Here is a 13329-nt window from a genome sequence, read left to right on the forward strand (position 1 = left end):
GGAAATGTGTTGAGTAAGTTTCTGAGAAGGTTGCTAGAAAATAACCGAATAACTACAAGAGAATATTTAATGTAAACAACTAATATTATTATTCTGCTACACCCTGTTTTGGGTACCTAAAGGCTGGCTGGTGATAGTTATAGGAGTGAAATAAACAGGAAGAAATTGAAGTCAACCACAACACCTGCCTCCCCCAGTCAACATCATGGTGAGATTTGATTCTACTGGCACCCCTGCTACTAAGTCCAAGTCGCCATCATCTCCTTCCTGGACTATTGCAACAGCTTCCTAACTTTTCCATCCACTTCTGTTGCATTTTTCCAAATTATCACATGATAACCAGAGTAATTTCCTAAAAACAGAAATCAGATCATGCCACTCTCCTCCTTAAAACTTCTCAATAGCTTCCTATTGAATTTAGAGTAAAATCCAAGCTTCTTCCCATGTCCTACAAGATTCTGCCTTTTCTGGCTTCTGAAACTCTTTCAGTCTGGTCAATACTTCTTACTAAGCGTGCTCCAGACCCTCGACCTACTTCATAGTGCTTTCCCACTCAGCCTCTGTCCTCTGCCTTCTCCCACTCTTCACTGGGTATTTTCCTCATCTTTCAGGTCGCAGTTTGAAGATAACCTTCTCCGGGAAGCCCTTCCTGATTATCCCATCTTTCTCTGGTGTTCTCTATCACAGCATCTGTCTTTCTCTCAGCCTTTGTCACTGTTTGTAATTATATGCTGGTTTGTTTATTGTGCCTCTCCCTCACCAGGGTGTAAGCTCCATAGAGTATATAGACCATGTCTCTTTTATTCACCACTCATTACTCAACCTTTAGAACATGCTGGGAACATAGTAGGTGCTTAGAAAATAGTTGTCGAGTGAGTGGGACAAACAGTGACTGCAATAACAAACATCTCTTAGGCCCTTATTTTGCATTAGACACCTGTCCTACCATGATCCTAACATTTCATCCTTACAAGAAACTTATAAAATAGGTACTAACATCCCTAGTTTGCGGATGAAGAACCCAAGGTTTAGAGAGTTTAAATAACTTGTCCAAAGTTTCACAGCTAATAGATGATGAAGCTAGGACTCCACCTTAATTCAAACTTAAAGTTCATGCTGTTAACCACCATGCTATATTGATGTCTATCCATTTATCCTGCAAGCAGTTAGTAAGGATATAAAGTGAATAAAACTACTAGGAAATAAGGAGCAATGGTTGTAGTAGTGCTTTGTTTCAAATTTATAAACGACTTGGCATTTGAAACATACGTATGGATGAAATTACCAGATGATGTTTGTAAGGCAGCCTGGAATCCAGCACAGTACTGCAATGCACTGTCCAGAAGGATTATAGGGTAGAGAGAATTGAGAGCGCACAGTGATTGATAGAAGCAGGCTCTGCCATGAGGAACGTGATGGATGAGACTTGGAGAAGCCTGTGACTGAGCTTGTTCTTCTACTAGAGAGGAGACAATGGCTATCTTAACAAATGACAAGGCTGCTTCTAGTGTGATAGGAGTAGAGCTGAAATCAGGTTTTCAATCTACTTTTGAGGAAACAAATGGCAATGTTTACCTTATAAATGTTGGTGGCCTCCATGCAGGAAATGTCCCTTCAGGCCATTTGCAAATGTTCCGTAGATCCATGTTGTTATGGCGATGCAGTGGAGCAGCTGTAGACTGAGATTTGTAAAGGAAAAACAAGATCTAAGTCTTAATGCTTACAGCCTGTCATATCAGTCGATTTTATTTCTCTTTGAAAACATGGAGGGAGTTAGAAAATGTAAGTTAGAAAATGTGAAACCATTGAGAGATTGTTCTAGCCTTTGGATATCCATCAGGTCGAATATTCTAATACACAATCACATTAAAGCATGAAGGTCCCTTCTAAGTTTATCAGTATTAAAGCAGCAACTTTAGAGGTTTTCTTTTTAAAGAAAGGAATCACAGACATTAAACAGGAGGAAGTTTTGCTTGAGCAAAAGGTCAAGATACTTAAAATTATACTTTTCCATGTATCTCTAAAAATCTCAGAAAAAAATATTCCTGTTTTTGTGAACCATTTGATTATTTGCTTTTAAATTCCAGTTATTACATTTAGGCTGAGTAATGCTTTCTACAAAAGTACATTTCAATTAAAATTTTTTCAATACCTCCAGTTGGGTGTTTATCTGTAGACAGAAATAGGACGTTTCAGACACTGATTGGACTGATTAATGGTGCTCATCAGGAAGAACCAAGGGATCATAATTAAACACCAAACCTACATGGTCTGTTGGTTTTATGTTGTATAAATTATGCATGTCTTTGGCATTTATATTTCACAGAAAAATTACAGTGCTGTTTCCTTGATGCATTTCTACATAAAGAATATTATATGTGTGTGAATATGAATTTTCAGTCCCTGATGTATTACCTTTTTTTTTAATAAGCAAAAATTTCAAACAAAGATTCAATAGCTTCACCTTGAGGATGCAGGAGGCTCTACTTCTGCTTGCTCTGTACTGTTGCCTGTTCCAAATAGTCAACTATTTAAGGTAAGAATCAGTCTAGACACTGTTGCCTTTTGAGTCAATTGTTCCTAGACTTGTATATATCACAGAACACAGGAGGAAACCCCGAAGTCAGATGAAAATAGTTTCTGGGGTGCAATAGAGTTGCTACCTTTCTACTTTTCAAGGTAAAGGCATTGAAAATAAAACCGACTATCATCACTATTATTCACAAAAAACTAGTAAGGACATAATTATAAAATTCAAAATCAAATGAATTTATTAATAATTCTCTACATTGTCCCATTTTTGTTGCCTTACCTCGAAGCACTAAAATTTATTATTCACAGCATGGCACGAACCTGTGGACCACCTTTTGGAAATGATTTGCTTCATGGGTCATTAACTTCTATTTCCCTAGGTAGTATTTGCACATTGTTGGCAATTGGTCATACCACAGCCGTAGTACTGTATACCTAGCCTCTCAGGATAGGGGTTCTAGGCTAGCTATTAAGAAAAACACAAGGCTTATCTCTTAGTCTCTTATTATACACCCCTCCTGCTTGCTGACCAGGCCACAGCAGCCTTCTTTCAGCTCTAAGAATGTACAAGTCCTCTCCTGCTTCAGGCTCATGCTGCTGTTCCTCTGTCCATACCCATCTCTCCAGCATTCTTCACCTGGTTAATACCTCCTTATCTTTTTCAGACTCAGTTTAAGTGTTTATCAGAGAAACTATCCTAGACCACGCATTTCTTTTTTTTAAATAAATTTTATTTATTTGTTTAATTTATTTATTTTTGGCTGTGTTGGGTCTTTGTTGCTGCACGCGGCTTTCTCTAGTTGCAGTGAGTGGGGGCTACGCTTCGTTGCGGTGCGTGGGCTTCTTATTGCGGTAGCCACCGCAATGCTCTAGGTGCATGGGCTTCAGTAGTTGTGGCACACGGGCTCACTAGTTGTGGCTCACGGGCTGTAGAGCGCAGGCTCAGTAGTTGTTGCGCACGGGCTTAGTTGCTCCGCAGCATGTGGGATCGTCCCGCACCAGGGCTTCAACCTGTGTGCCCTGCATTGGCAGGCAGATTCTTAACCACTGAGTCACCAGGGAAGCCCAGCCATGCATTTCAATAAGGTGTCCTTGTTAGGCTTTCTTACTAAGGCTGTAGCTTTCCTCTGATGAACTTAATATAGTACAGTTAATAGACTATAAGATCTCAGAAAGTGCAGTGCAGGGATATGCTTATCGTTGTATCCTTGCCACCCATCATATGCTTGTCACATAGCTGATGCTCCATCAACAGTTGATGAATAATTAATAATTAAACAAAATATAATAACGATATTACCATTTATTGAGTGCAGACTTTGTTTCTGGTACTTTATATGTAATAATTGTCTCTAATTTCACAATAAACTTGGGAGGTCCTTCTTTCTATGCTTGCTGTGTGAAAGAAGAAACTGAGGTTCACAGATTTTTTAAAAATTTAATTTCTTTTTTTATACAGCAGGTTCTTATTAGTCATCCATTTTATACACATCAGTGTATACATGTCAATCCCAGTCTCCCAATTCATCCCAACGCCACCCCCCACCCCTGCTGCTTACCCCCTGTGGTGTCCATACGTTTGTTCTCTACTTCTGGGTCAATTTCTGCTCTGCAAACTGGTTCATCTGTACCATTTCCTAGGTTCCACATATATGCATTAATATACGATATTTGTTTTTCTCTTTCTGACTTACTTCACTCTGTATGACAGTCTCTAGATCCATCCACATCTCTACAAATGACCCAATTTCGTTCCTTTTTATGGCTGACTAACATTCCATTGTATATATGTACCACATCTTCTTTATCCATTCTTCTGTCAATGAGCATTTAGGTTGCTTCCATGACTTGGCTATTGTAAATAGTGCTTCAGTGAACACTAGGGTGCATGTGTCTTTTTGAATTATGGTTTTCTCTGGGTATATGCCCAGTAGTGGGATTGCTGGGTCATATAATAATTCTATTTTTCATTTTTTAAGGAACCTCCATACTGTTCTCCATAGTGGCTGTATCAATTTACATTCCTACCAACAGTGCAAGAGGGTTCCCTTTTCTCCATACCCTCTCCAGCATTTGATGTTTGTAGATTTTCTGATGATACCCCTTCTAACTGGTGTGAGGTGATACCTCATTGTGGTTTTGATTTGCATTCCTCTAACAATTAGTGATGTCGAGCAGCTTTTCATGTGCTTCTTGGCCATCTGTATGTCTTCTTTGGAGAAATGTCTATTTAGGTCTTCTGCCCATTTTTGGATTGGGTTGTTTGTTTTTCTGTTATTGAGCTGCATGAGCTGTTTATATATTTTGGAGATTAATCCATTGTCCGTTGATTCGTTTGCAAATATTTTCTCCCATTCTGTGGATTGTCTTTTCGTCTTGTTTATGGTTTCCTTTGCTGTGCAAAAGCTTTTAAGTTTCATTAGGTCCCATCTGTTTATTTTTGTTTTTATTTCCATTTCTCTAGGAGGTGGGTCAAAAAATATCTTGCTGTGATTTATGTCAAAGAGTGTTCTTCCTATGCTTTCCTCTAAGAGTTTTATAGTGCCCAGTCTTACATTTAGGTCTCTAATCCATTTTGAGTTTATTTTTGTGTACAGTGTTAGGGAGTGGTCTAATTTCATTCTTTTACATGTAGCTGTCCAGTTTTCCCAGCACCTCTTATTGAAGAGACTGTCTTTTCTCCATTGTATATCCTTGCCTCCTTTGTTATAGATTAGTTGACCATAGTGCGTGGGTTTATCTCTGGGCTTTCTATCCTGTTCCATTGATCTATATTTCTGTTTTTGTGCCAGTACCATATTGTCTTGATTACTATAGCTTTGTAGTATAGTCGGAAGTCAGGGAGTCTGATTCCTCCAGCTCCATTTTTTTCCCTCAAGACTCTTTGGCTATTCGGGATCTTTTGTGTCTCCATACAAATTTTAAGATTTTTTGTTCTAGTTCTGTAAAAAATGCCATTGGTAATTTGATAGGGATTGCACTGAATATGTAGATTGCTTTGGGTATCATTTTCACAATATTGATTCTTCCAATCCAATAACATGGTATATCTCTCCATCTGTTTGTGTCACCTTTAATTTCTTTCATCAATGTCTTATAGTTTTCTGCATACAGGTCTTTTGTCTCCCTATGTAGGTTTATTCCTAAGTATTTTATTCTTTTGTTGCAATGGTAAATGGGACTGTTTCCTTAATTTCTCTTTCAGATTTTTCATCATTAGTGTATAGGAATGCAAGAGATTTCTGTGCATTAATTTTGTATCCTAAAACTTTACAAAATTCATTGATTAGCTCTAGTAGTTTTCTGGTGGCATCTTTAGTATTCTCTATGTATAGTATCATGTAATCTGCAAACAGTGACAGTTTTACTGCTTCTTTCCAATATGTTTTCCTTTTATTTCTTTTTCTTCTCTGATTGCTGTGGCTAGGACTTCCAAAACTATGTTGAATAATAGTGGTGATAGTGGACATCCTTGTCTTGTTACTGATCTTAGAGGAGATGCTTTCAGTTTTTCACTGTTAAGAATGATGTTTGCTGTGGGTTTGTCATATATGGCCTTTATTATGTTGAAGTAGGCTTCCTCTATGCCCACTTTCTGGAGACTGTTTACCATAAATTGGTGTTGAATTTTGTCAAAAGCTTTTTCTGCATCTATTGAGATGATCATATGGTTTGTATTCTTCAAGTTGTTAATATGGTGTATCACATTGATTGATTTGTGTGTAGTGAAGAATCCTTGCATCCCTGGGATAAATCCCACTTGATCATGGTGTATGATGCTTCTAACGTGTTGTTGGATTCTGTTTGCTAGTATTTTGTTGAGGATTTTTGCATCTATATTCATCCGTGATATTGGTCTGGAATTTTCTATTTTTGCAGTATCATTGTCTGGTTTTGGTATCAGGGTGATGGTGGCCTCATAAAATGAGTTTTGGGAGTTTTCCTTCCTCTGCAATTTTTTGGAAGAGTTTGAGAAGGATGGGTGTTAGCTCTTCTCTAAATGTTTGATAGAATTCACCTGTGAAGGCATCTGGTCCTGGACTTCTGTTTGTTGGAAGTGTTTTTTTTTTTTTTCTCAGTACGTGGGCCTCTCACTGCTGTGGCCTCTCCCGTTGCGGAGCACAGGCTCCAAACACGCAGACTAAGTGGCCATGGCTCACGGGCCCAGCCGCTCCGCGGCATGTGGGATCTTCCTGGACCGGGGCACAAACCCGTGTCCCCTGCATCGGCAGGTGGACTCTCAACCACTGCGCCACCAGGGAAGCCCTGTTGGAATATTTTTAATCACATTTTCAATTTCATTACTTGTGATTGGTCTGTTCATATTTTCTATTTCTTCCTGGTTCAGTCTTGCAAGGTTATAACTTTCTAAGAATTTGTCCATTTCTTCTAGGTTGTCAATTTTATTGGCATAGAGTTTCTTGTAGTAGACTCTTAGGATGCTTTGTATTTCTGCGGTGTCTGTTGTAACTTCTTCTTTTTCTTTTCTAACTTTATTGATTTGAGTCCTCTCCCTCTTTTTCTTGATGAGTCTGGCTAATGATTTATCAATTTTGTTTATCTTCTCAAAGAACCAGTTTTAGTATTATTGATCCTTGCTCTTGTTTTCCTTGTTTCTATTTCATTTATTTCTGCTCTGATCTTGATGATTTCTTTCCTTCTGCTAACTTTGGGTTTTGTTTGTTCTTCTTTCTGTAGTTCCTTTAGGTATACGGTTAGATTTTTTATTTGAAATTTTTCTTGTTTCTTGAGGTAGGTTGTATAGCTATAAACTTCCCTCTTAGAACTGCTTTTGCTGCATACCATAGGTTTTGGATCATCGTGTTTTCATTGTTATTTGTCTCCAGGTATTGTTTGATTTCCACTTTGATTTTTCAGTGATCTCTTGGTTATTTAGTAATGTATTGTTTTGTCTCCATGTGTTTGTGTTTGTTATGGTTATTCCCCTGTAATTCATTTCTAATCTCATAGTGTTGTGGTCAGAAAGATGCTTGATATGATTTCAATTTTCTTAAAGTTACTGAGGCTTGATTTGTGACCCAAGATACGATCTATCCTGGAGAATATTCTGTGCACACTTGAGAAGAAAGTATAATATGCTGTTTTTGGATGGAATGTCCTATAGATATCAATTAAATCTATCTGGTCTCTTGTGTCATGTAAAGCTTGTGTTTCCTTAGTAATTTTCTATTTGGATGATCTGTCCATTGGTGTAAGTGAGGTGTTAAAAGTCCCCCACTATTACTGTGTTACCGTCAATTTCCTCTTTTAGAGCTGTTAGCAGTTGCCTTATGTATTGAGGTGGTCCTATGTTGGGTGCATATATATTTATAATTGTTATATCTTCTTCTTGGATCGATCCCTTGATCATTATGTAGTGTCCTTCCTTGTCTCTTGTAACATTCTTTATTTTAAAGTCTATTTTGTCTGATATGAGAATTGTTACTCCAGCTTTCTTTCGGTTTCCATTTGCATGAAATATCTTTTTCCATCCCCTTACTTTCTGTCTGTATGTGTCTCTAGGTCTGAAGCGGGTCTGTTGTATATAGCAAATATATGGGTCTTGTTTTTGTATCCATTCAGCCAATCTGTGTCTTTTGGTGGGAGCATTTAGTCCATTTACCTTTAAGGTAATTATTGATATGTATGTTCCTATTCCCATATTCTTAATTGTTTTGGGTTCATTATTGTAGGTCTTTTCCTTCTCTTGTGTTTCTTGCCTAGAGAAGTTCCTTTAGCAGTTGTTGTAAAGCTGGTTTGGTGGTGCTGAACTCTCTCAGCTTTTGCTTGTCTTTAAAGGTTTTAATTTCTCCATCAAATCTGAATGAGATCCTTCCTGGGTAGAGTAATCTTGGCTGCAGGTTTTTCTCCTTCATCACTTTAAATATGTCCTGCCAGTCCCTTCTGGCTTGCAGAGTTTCTGCTGAAAGATCAGCTGTTAACCTTATGGGGATTCCCTTGTGTGTTATTTATTGTTTTTCCCTTGCTGCTTTTAATGTTTTCTTTGTATTTAATTTTTGATAGTTTGATTAATATGTGTCTTGGCGTATTTCTCCTTGGATTTATCCTGTATGGGACTCTCTGTGCTTCCTGGACTTGATTAACTATTTTCTTTCCCATATTAGGGAAGTTTCCAACTATAATCTCTTCAAATATTTTCTGAGTCCCTTTCTTTTTCTCTTCTTCTTCTGGAACCCCTATAATTCGAATGTTGGTGCATTTAATGTTGTCATAGAGTTCTCTGAGACTGTCCTCAGTTCTTTTCATTCTTTTTTCTTTATTGTGTTCTGCAGTAGTTATTTCCACTATTTTATCTTCCAGGTCACTTATCCGTTCTTCTGCCTCAGTTATTCTGCTATTGATCCCATCTAGAGTATTTTTAATTTCATTTATTGTGTTGTTCATCGTTGTTTGTTTCATCTTTAGTTCTTCTAGGTCCTTGTTAAATGTTTCTTGCATTTTGTCTATTCTATTTCCAAGATTTTGGATCATCTTTACTATCATTATTCTGAATTCTTTTTCAGGTACACTGCCAATTTCCACTTCATTCGTTAGGTCTGGTGGGTTTTTATCTTGCTCCTTCATCTGCTGTGTGTTTTTCTGTCTTCTCTCATTTTGCTTATCTTACTGTGTTTGGGGTCTCCTTTTTGCAGGCTGCAGGTTCGTAGTTCCCATTGTTTTTGGTGTCTGTCCCCAGTGGCTAAGGTTGGTTCAGTGGGTTGTGTAGGCTTCCTGGTGGAGGGGACTAGTGCCTGTGTTCTGGTGGATGAGGCTGGATCTTGTCTTTCTGGTGGGCAGGTCCACGTCTGGTGGTGTGTTTTGGGGTGTCTGTGGACTTATGATTTTAGGCAGCCTCTCTGCTAATGTGTGGGGTTGTGTTCCTGTCTTGCTAGTTGTTTGGCATAAGATGTCCAGCACTGTAGCTTGCTGTTTGTTGAATGAAGCTGGGTGCTGGTGTTGAGATGGAGATCTCTGGGAGATTTTCGCTGTTTGATATTATGTGGAGCTGGGTGGTCTCTTGTGGACCAGTGTCCTGAAGTTGGCTCTCAGAGGCACAGCATTGACTCCTGGCTGCAGCACCAAGAGCCTTTCATTCACACGGCTCAGAGTAAAAGGGAGAAAAAGTAGAAAGAAAGAATTAGTAGAAGAAGAAAGAAAGAAAGATAGAAAGAAAGGAGGGAGGGAGGAAGGAAGGAAGGAGGGAAGGAAGGAAAACAGAAAGAAAGAAGATAAAGTAAAATAAAATAAACTCAGATAAAATATAATAAAGTTATTAAAATAAAAAAATAATTATTAAGAAAAAAATTAAAAAAAAACACGGATGGATAGAACCCTCGGACAAATGGTGGAAGCAAAACTATACAGACATCTCACACAGAATCATGCACATACACACAAAAAGAGCAAAAGGGGAAAAAATCATAAACCTCGCTCTCAAAGTCCACCTCCTTAATTTGGGATGATTCGTTGTCTATTCATGTTCCACAGAGGCAGGGTACATCACGTTGATTGTGGAGCTTTAATCCGCTGCTTCTGAGGCTGCTGGGAGAGATTTCCCTTTCTCTTCTTTGTTCTCACAGCTTCCAGGGGCTCAGCTTTGGATTTGGCCCCGCCTGTGCGTGTAGGTCGCCAGAGGGCGTCTGTTCTATCGCTCAGACAGGACTGGGTTAAAGGAGCCGCTGACTCGGGGGCTCTGGCGCACTCAGGCCGGTGGGAGGGCGGGGCACGTAGTGCGGGAGGAGCCTGCGGCGGCAGACGCCGGCGTGACGTTGCACCAGCCTGAGGCTCGTAGTGCGTTTTCCCGGGGGGAGCTGTCCCTGGATGCCGAGACCCTGACGGTGGCGGGCTGCACAGGCTCCCCAAAAGGGGAATGTGAATAGTAACCTGTGCTCACCCACAGGCTTCTTGGCGGCGGCAGCAGCAGCCTTAGCGTCTCATGCCCGTCTCTGGAGTCCGCGCTTTTAGCCGCGGCTCGCGCCCGTCTCTGGAGCTCCTTTAAGCAGCGCTCCTAATCCCGTCTCCTCGCGCACCAGGAAACAAAGAGGGAAGAAAAAGTCTCCTGCCTCTTTGGCAGGTCCAGACTTTTCCCGGACTCCCTCCCGGCTAGCCGCGGTGCACTAACGCCCTGCAGGCTGTATTCACGCCCCCATCCCGACCGAAGCCCGAGCCTCAGCTCCCAGCCTCAGCTCTCAGCCTCGCCCACCCCGGCAGGTGAGCAGACAAGCCTCTCGGACTGGTGAGTGCCGTTCGGCCCTGATTCTCTGTGCGGGAATCTCTCCGCTTTGCCCTCCGCACCCCTGTTGCTGTGCTCTCCTCCGCGGTCCCGAAGCTTTCCCCCTCCGCCACCCGCAGTCTCCGCCCGCGAAGGGGCTTCCTAGTGTGTGGAAATCTTTCCTCCTTCACAGCTCCCTCCCACTGGTGCAGGTCCCGTCCCTACCTTTTTGTCTCTGGTTATTCCTTTTTCTTTTGCCCTACCCAGGTACGTTGGGGGTTTCTTGCCTTTTGGCAGGTCTGAGGTCTTTTGCCAGCGTTCAGTAGGTGTTCTGTAGGAGTTGTTCCACGTGTAGATGTATTTCTGGTGTATCTGTGGGGAGGAAGGTGATCTCCGCGTCTTACTCTTCCGCCATCTTCCTGGAAGCCTCTATTTTCTCTTTAAAATACTAACTTTCTCTTCTGAGTTTTCCTTTTTGTTCTCCTTCTGCACATATTGTGCACTTGGGCATTAGTATTAATGAACAACCCATTTTTCCAATTTAAGACTTTGAAGTTATTTGCAACTCCTTTTTCTTTTTTGCTTCTAATTAGAATCAGTTTCTGAAAATATTTCTCCACAATGTTTCTTGCACATTCTTAGTTTTCTCTCTTTTAACCTAAGCCTTGTTGCCTCTTGCATGGAGAAGTGATAGGTTTCTACCTCTACTTGTCTCAAGTCATGCCCTACTTCTATTCACTTTACATATAGTTTTCAGAATAGCCTACTTTGAACACCAGTCTCTCTATATCATTGCTGTACTTGGTCTAACGTGTCCCGTTATTTCTTAGTCTAGTTTTTACATCTCTGGACTTATCACTTCTTACCTTCTCTTCCTCCATAACTTCTTTCTCAATTTTCTGTCTAACCCAGAAGAATATACCTGATGGTTACCCATTACTATATTCATCTTGGCAATTTTACCTCAGTGCTTTTGTCTGACATTTTCTATATGGAATGTTCTCCCCAATAATTCATGTCTTTCATTAATGGTTTTCTCAGAAATCATCTCCCCAGGGAAAATTAATGGATAATACCATCGATACTACTCTTAACCTTCTCAGCAGTTATTTGGGGTATATTACTATTATTACTTTGATCCAAGCATGGTGCTAAATGGTCTATATGAATTATTTAATATAATTTTCTTGCCAGTACAATAGATAGTATCATTCATATCTTTTAGACAAAGTTTCAGTGAGGTTGAAACCCATTGAATCTTTTATAACTAGTGAAAGTGGTCATGATTTAAAATAAATCACTTCAGCTATAATTTATATAAAATCAAATGCACCAATTTTAACAGTATGGTTTGATGAGCTTTGGCATATGTGAGTGTATATTCCCTATAATCATCGCTCCAAACAATATATAGAATATTTTTATAGCCTCAAATGCTTTTCTCATACTGCTTTGAATCCAATTCTCCATCTCCAGGCTCATGATCTGATTTCTGTCACTATTGGTTAGTTTTGCTTTTTCTAGAACTGCATGTAAATGGAACCATGCAGTATATTCACTTCAGTTTTTGGCTTCTTTTGCTCAGTGTTATGGTTTTAAGATTCATTCATTTTGTGTATGCATTAGTAGTTTTTTCCTTTTAATGATGAGTAGTGTTCCGTTATATGACATGCCACAATTTCTTTACTTATTCACCTGTTGAATGCTTTTGTTTCCATTTTTGATTATTTTTAAAAATTTGACTTTTATTGGAGTATAGTTGATTTACAATGTTGTGTTAGTTTCAGGTGTACAGCAAAGTGATTCAGTTATACATATACATATATTGATTCTTTTTCAGATTCTTTTCTGATATAGGTTATCATAGAATATTGAGTAGAGTTCCCTGTGCTATATGGTAGGTCCTTGTTGGTTACCTATCTTATATATAGTAGTGTGAGTATGTGCATCCCAAGCTCCTGATTTATCCCCCCTTCACATTTCCCCTTTGGTAACCATACGTTTGTTTTCGATATCTGTAAGTCTGTTTCTGTTTTGTATATGTGTTCATTTGTATCATTTTTAAAAATTAGATGCCATATATGAGTGATACCATGTGCTATTTGTCTTTCTCTGACTTACTTCACTTAGTATGATAATTTCTAGGTCCATCCATGTTGGTGCAAATGGCCTTATTTCATTATTTTTTATGGCTAATATTCCATTGTATATATGTATACCACAGCTTCTTTATCCATTCCTCTGTCGATGGACATTTAGGCTACTTCCATGTCTTGGCTATTGTAAGTAGTGCTGCAATGAATATTGGGGTGCATGTATCTTTTTGGATTATGGTTTTCTCTGGATACATGCCCAGGAGTGGGATTGCTGGATCATATGGTAGCTCTATTTTTAGTTTTTTAAGGAACCTCCATACTGTTCTTATAGTTGTTGTACCAATTTACATTCCCACCAACAGTGTAGAAGGATTCCCTTTTCTCCACACCCTCTCCAGCATTTATTGTTTGTAGACTTTTTGATGATGGCTATTCTGACTGGTGTGAGGTAACACCACATTGTAGTTTTGATTTGCATTTCTCTGATAA

The sequence above is a fragment of the Lagenorhynchus albirostris genome, chromosome 11 (assembly GCF_949774975.1).
Source record: "Lagenorhynchus albirostris chromosome 11, mLagAlb1.1, whole genome shotgun sequence".
Classification (NCBI taxonomy): domain Eukaryota; kingdom Metazoa; phylum Chordata; class Mammalia; order Artiodactyla; family Delphinidae; genus Lagenorhynchus; species Lagenorhynchus albirostris.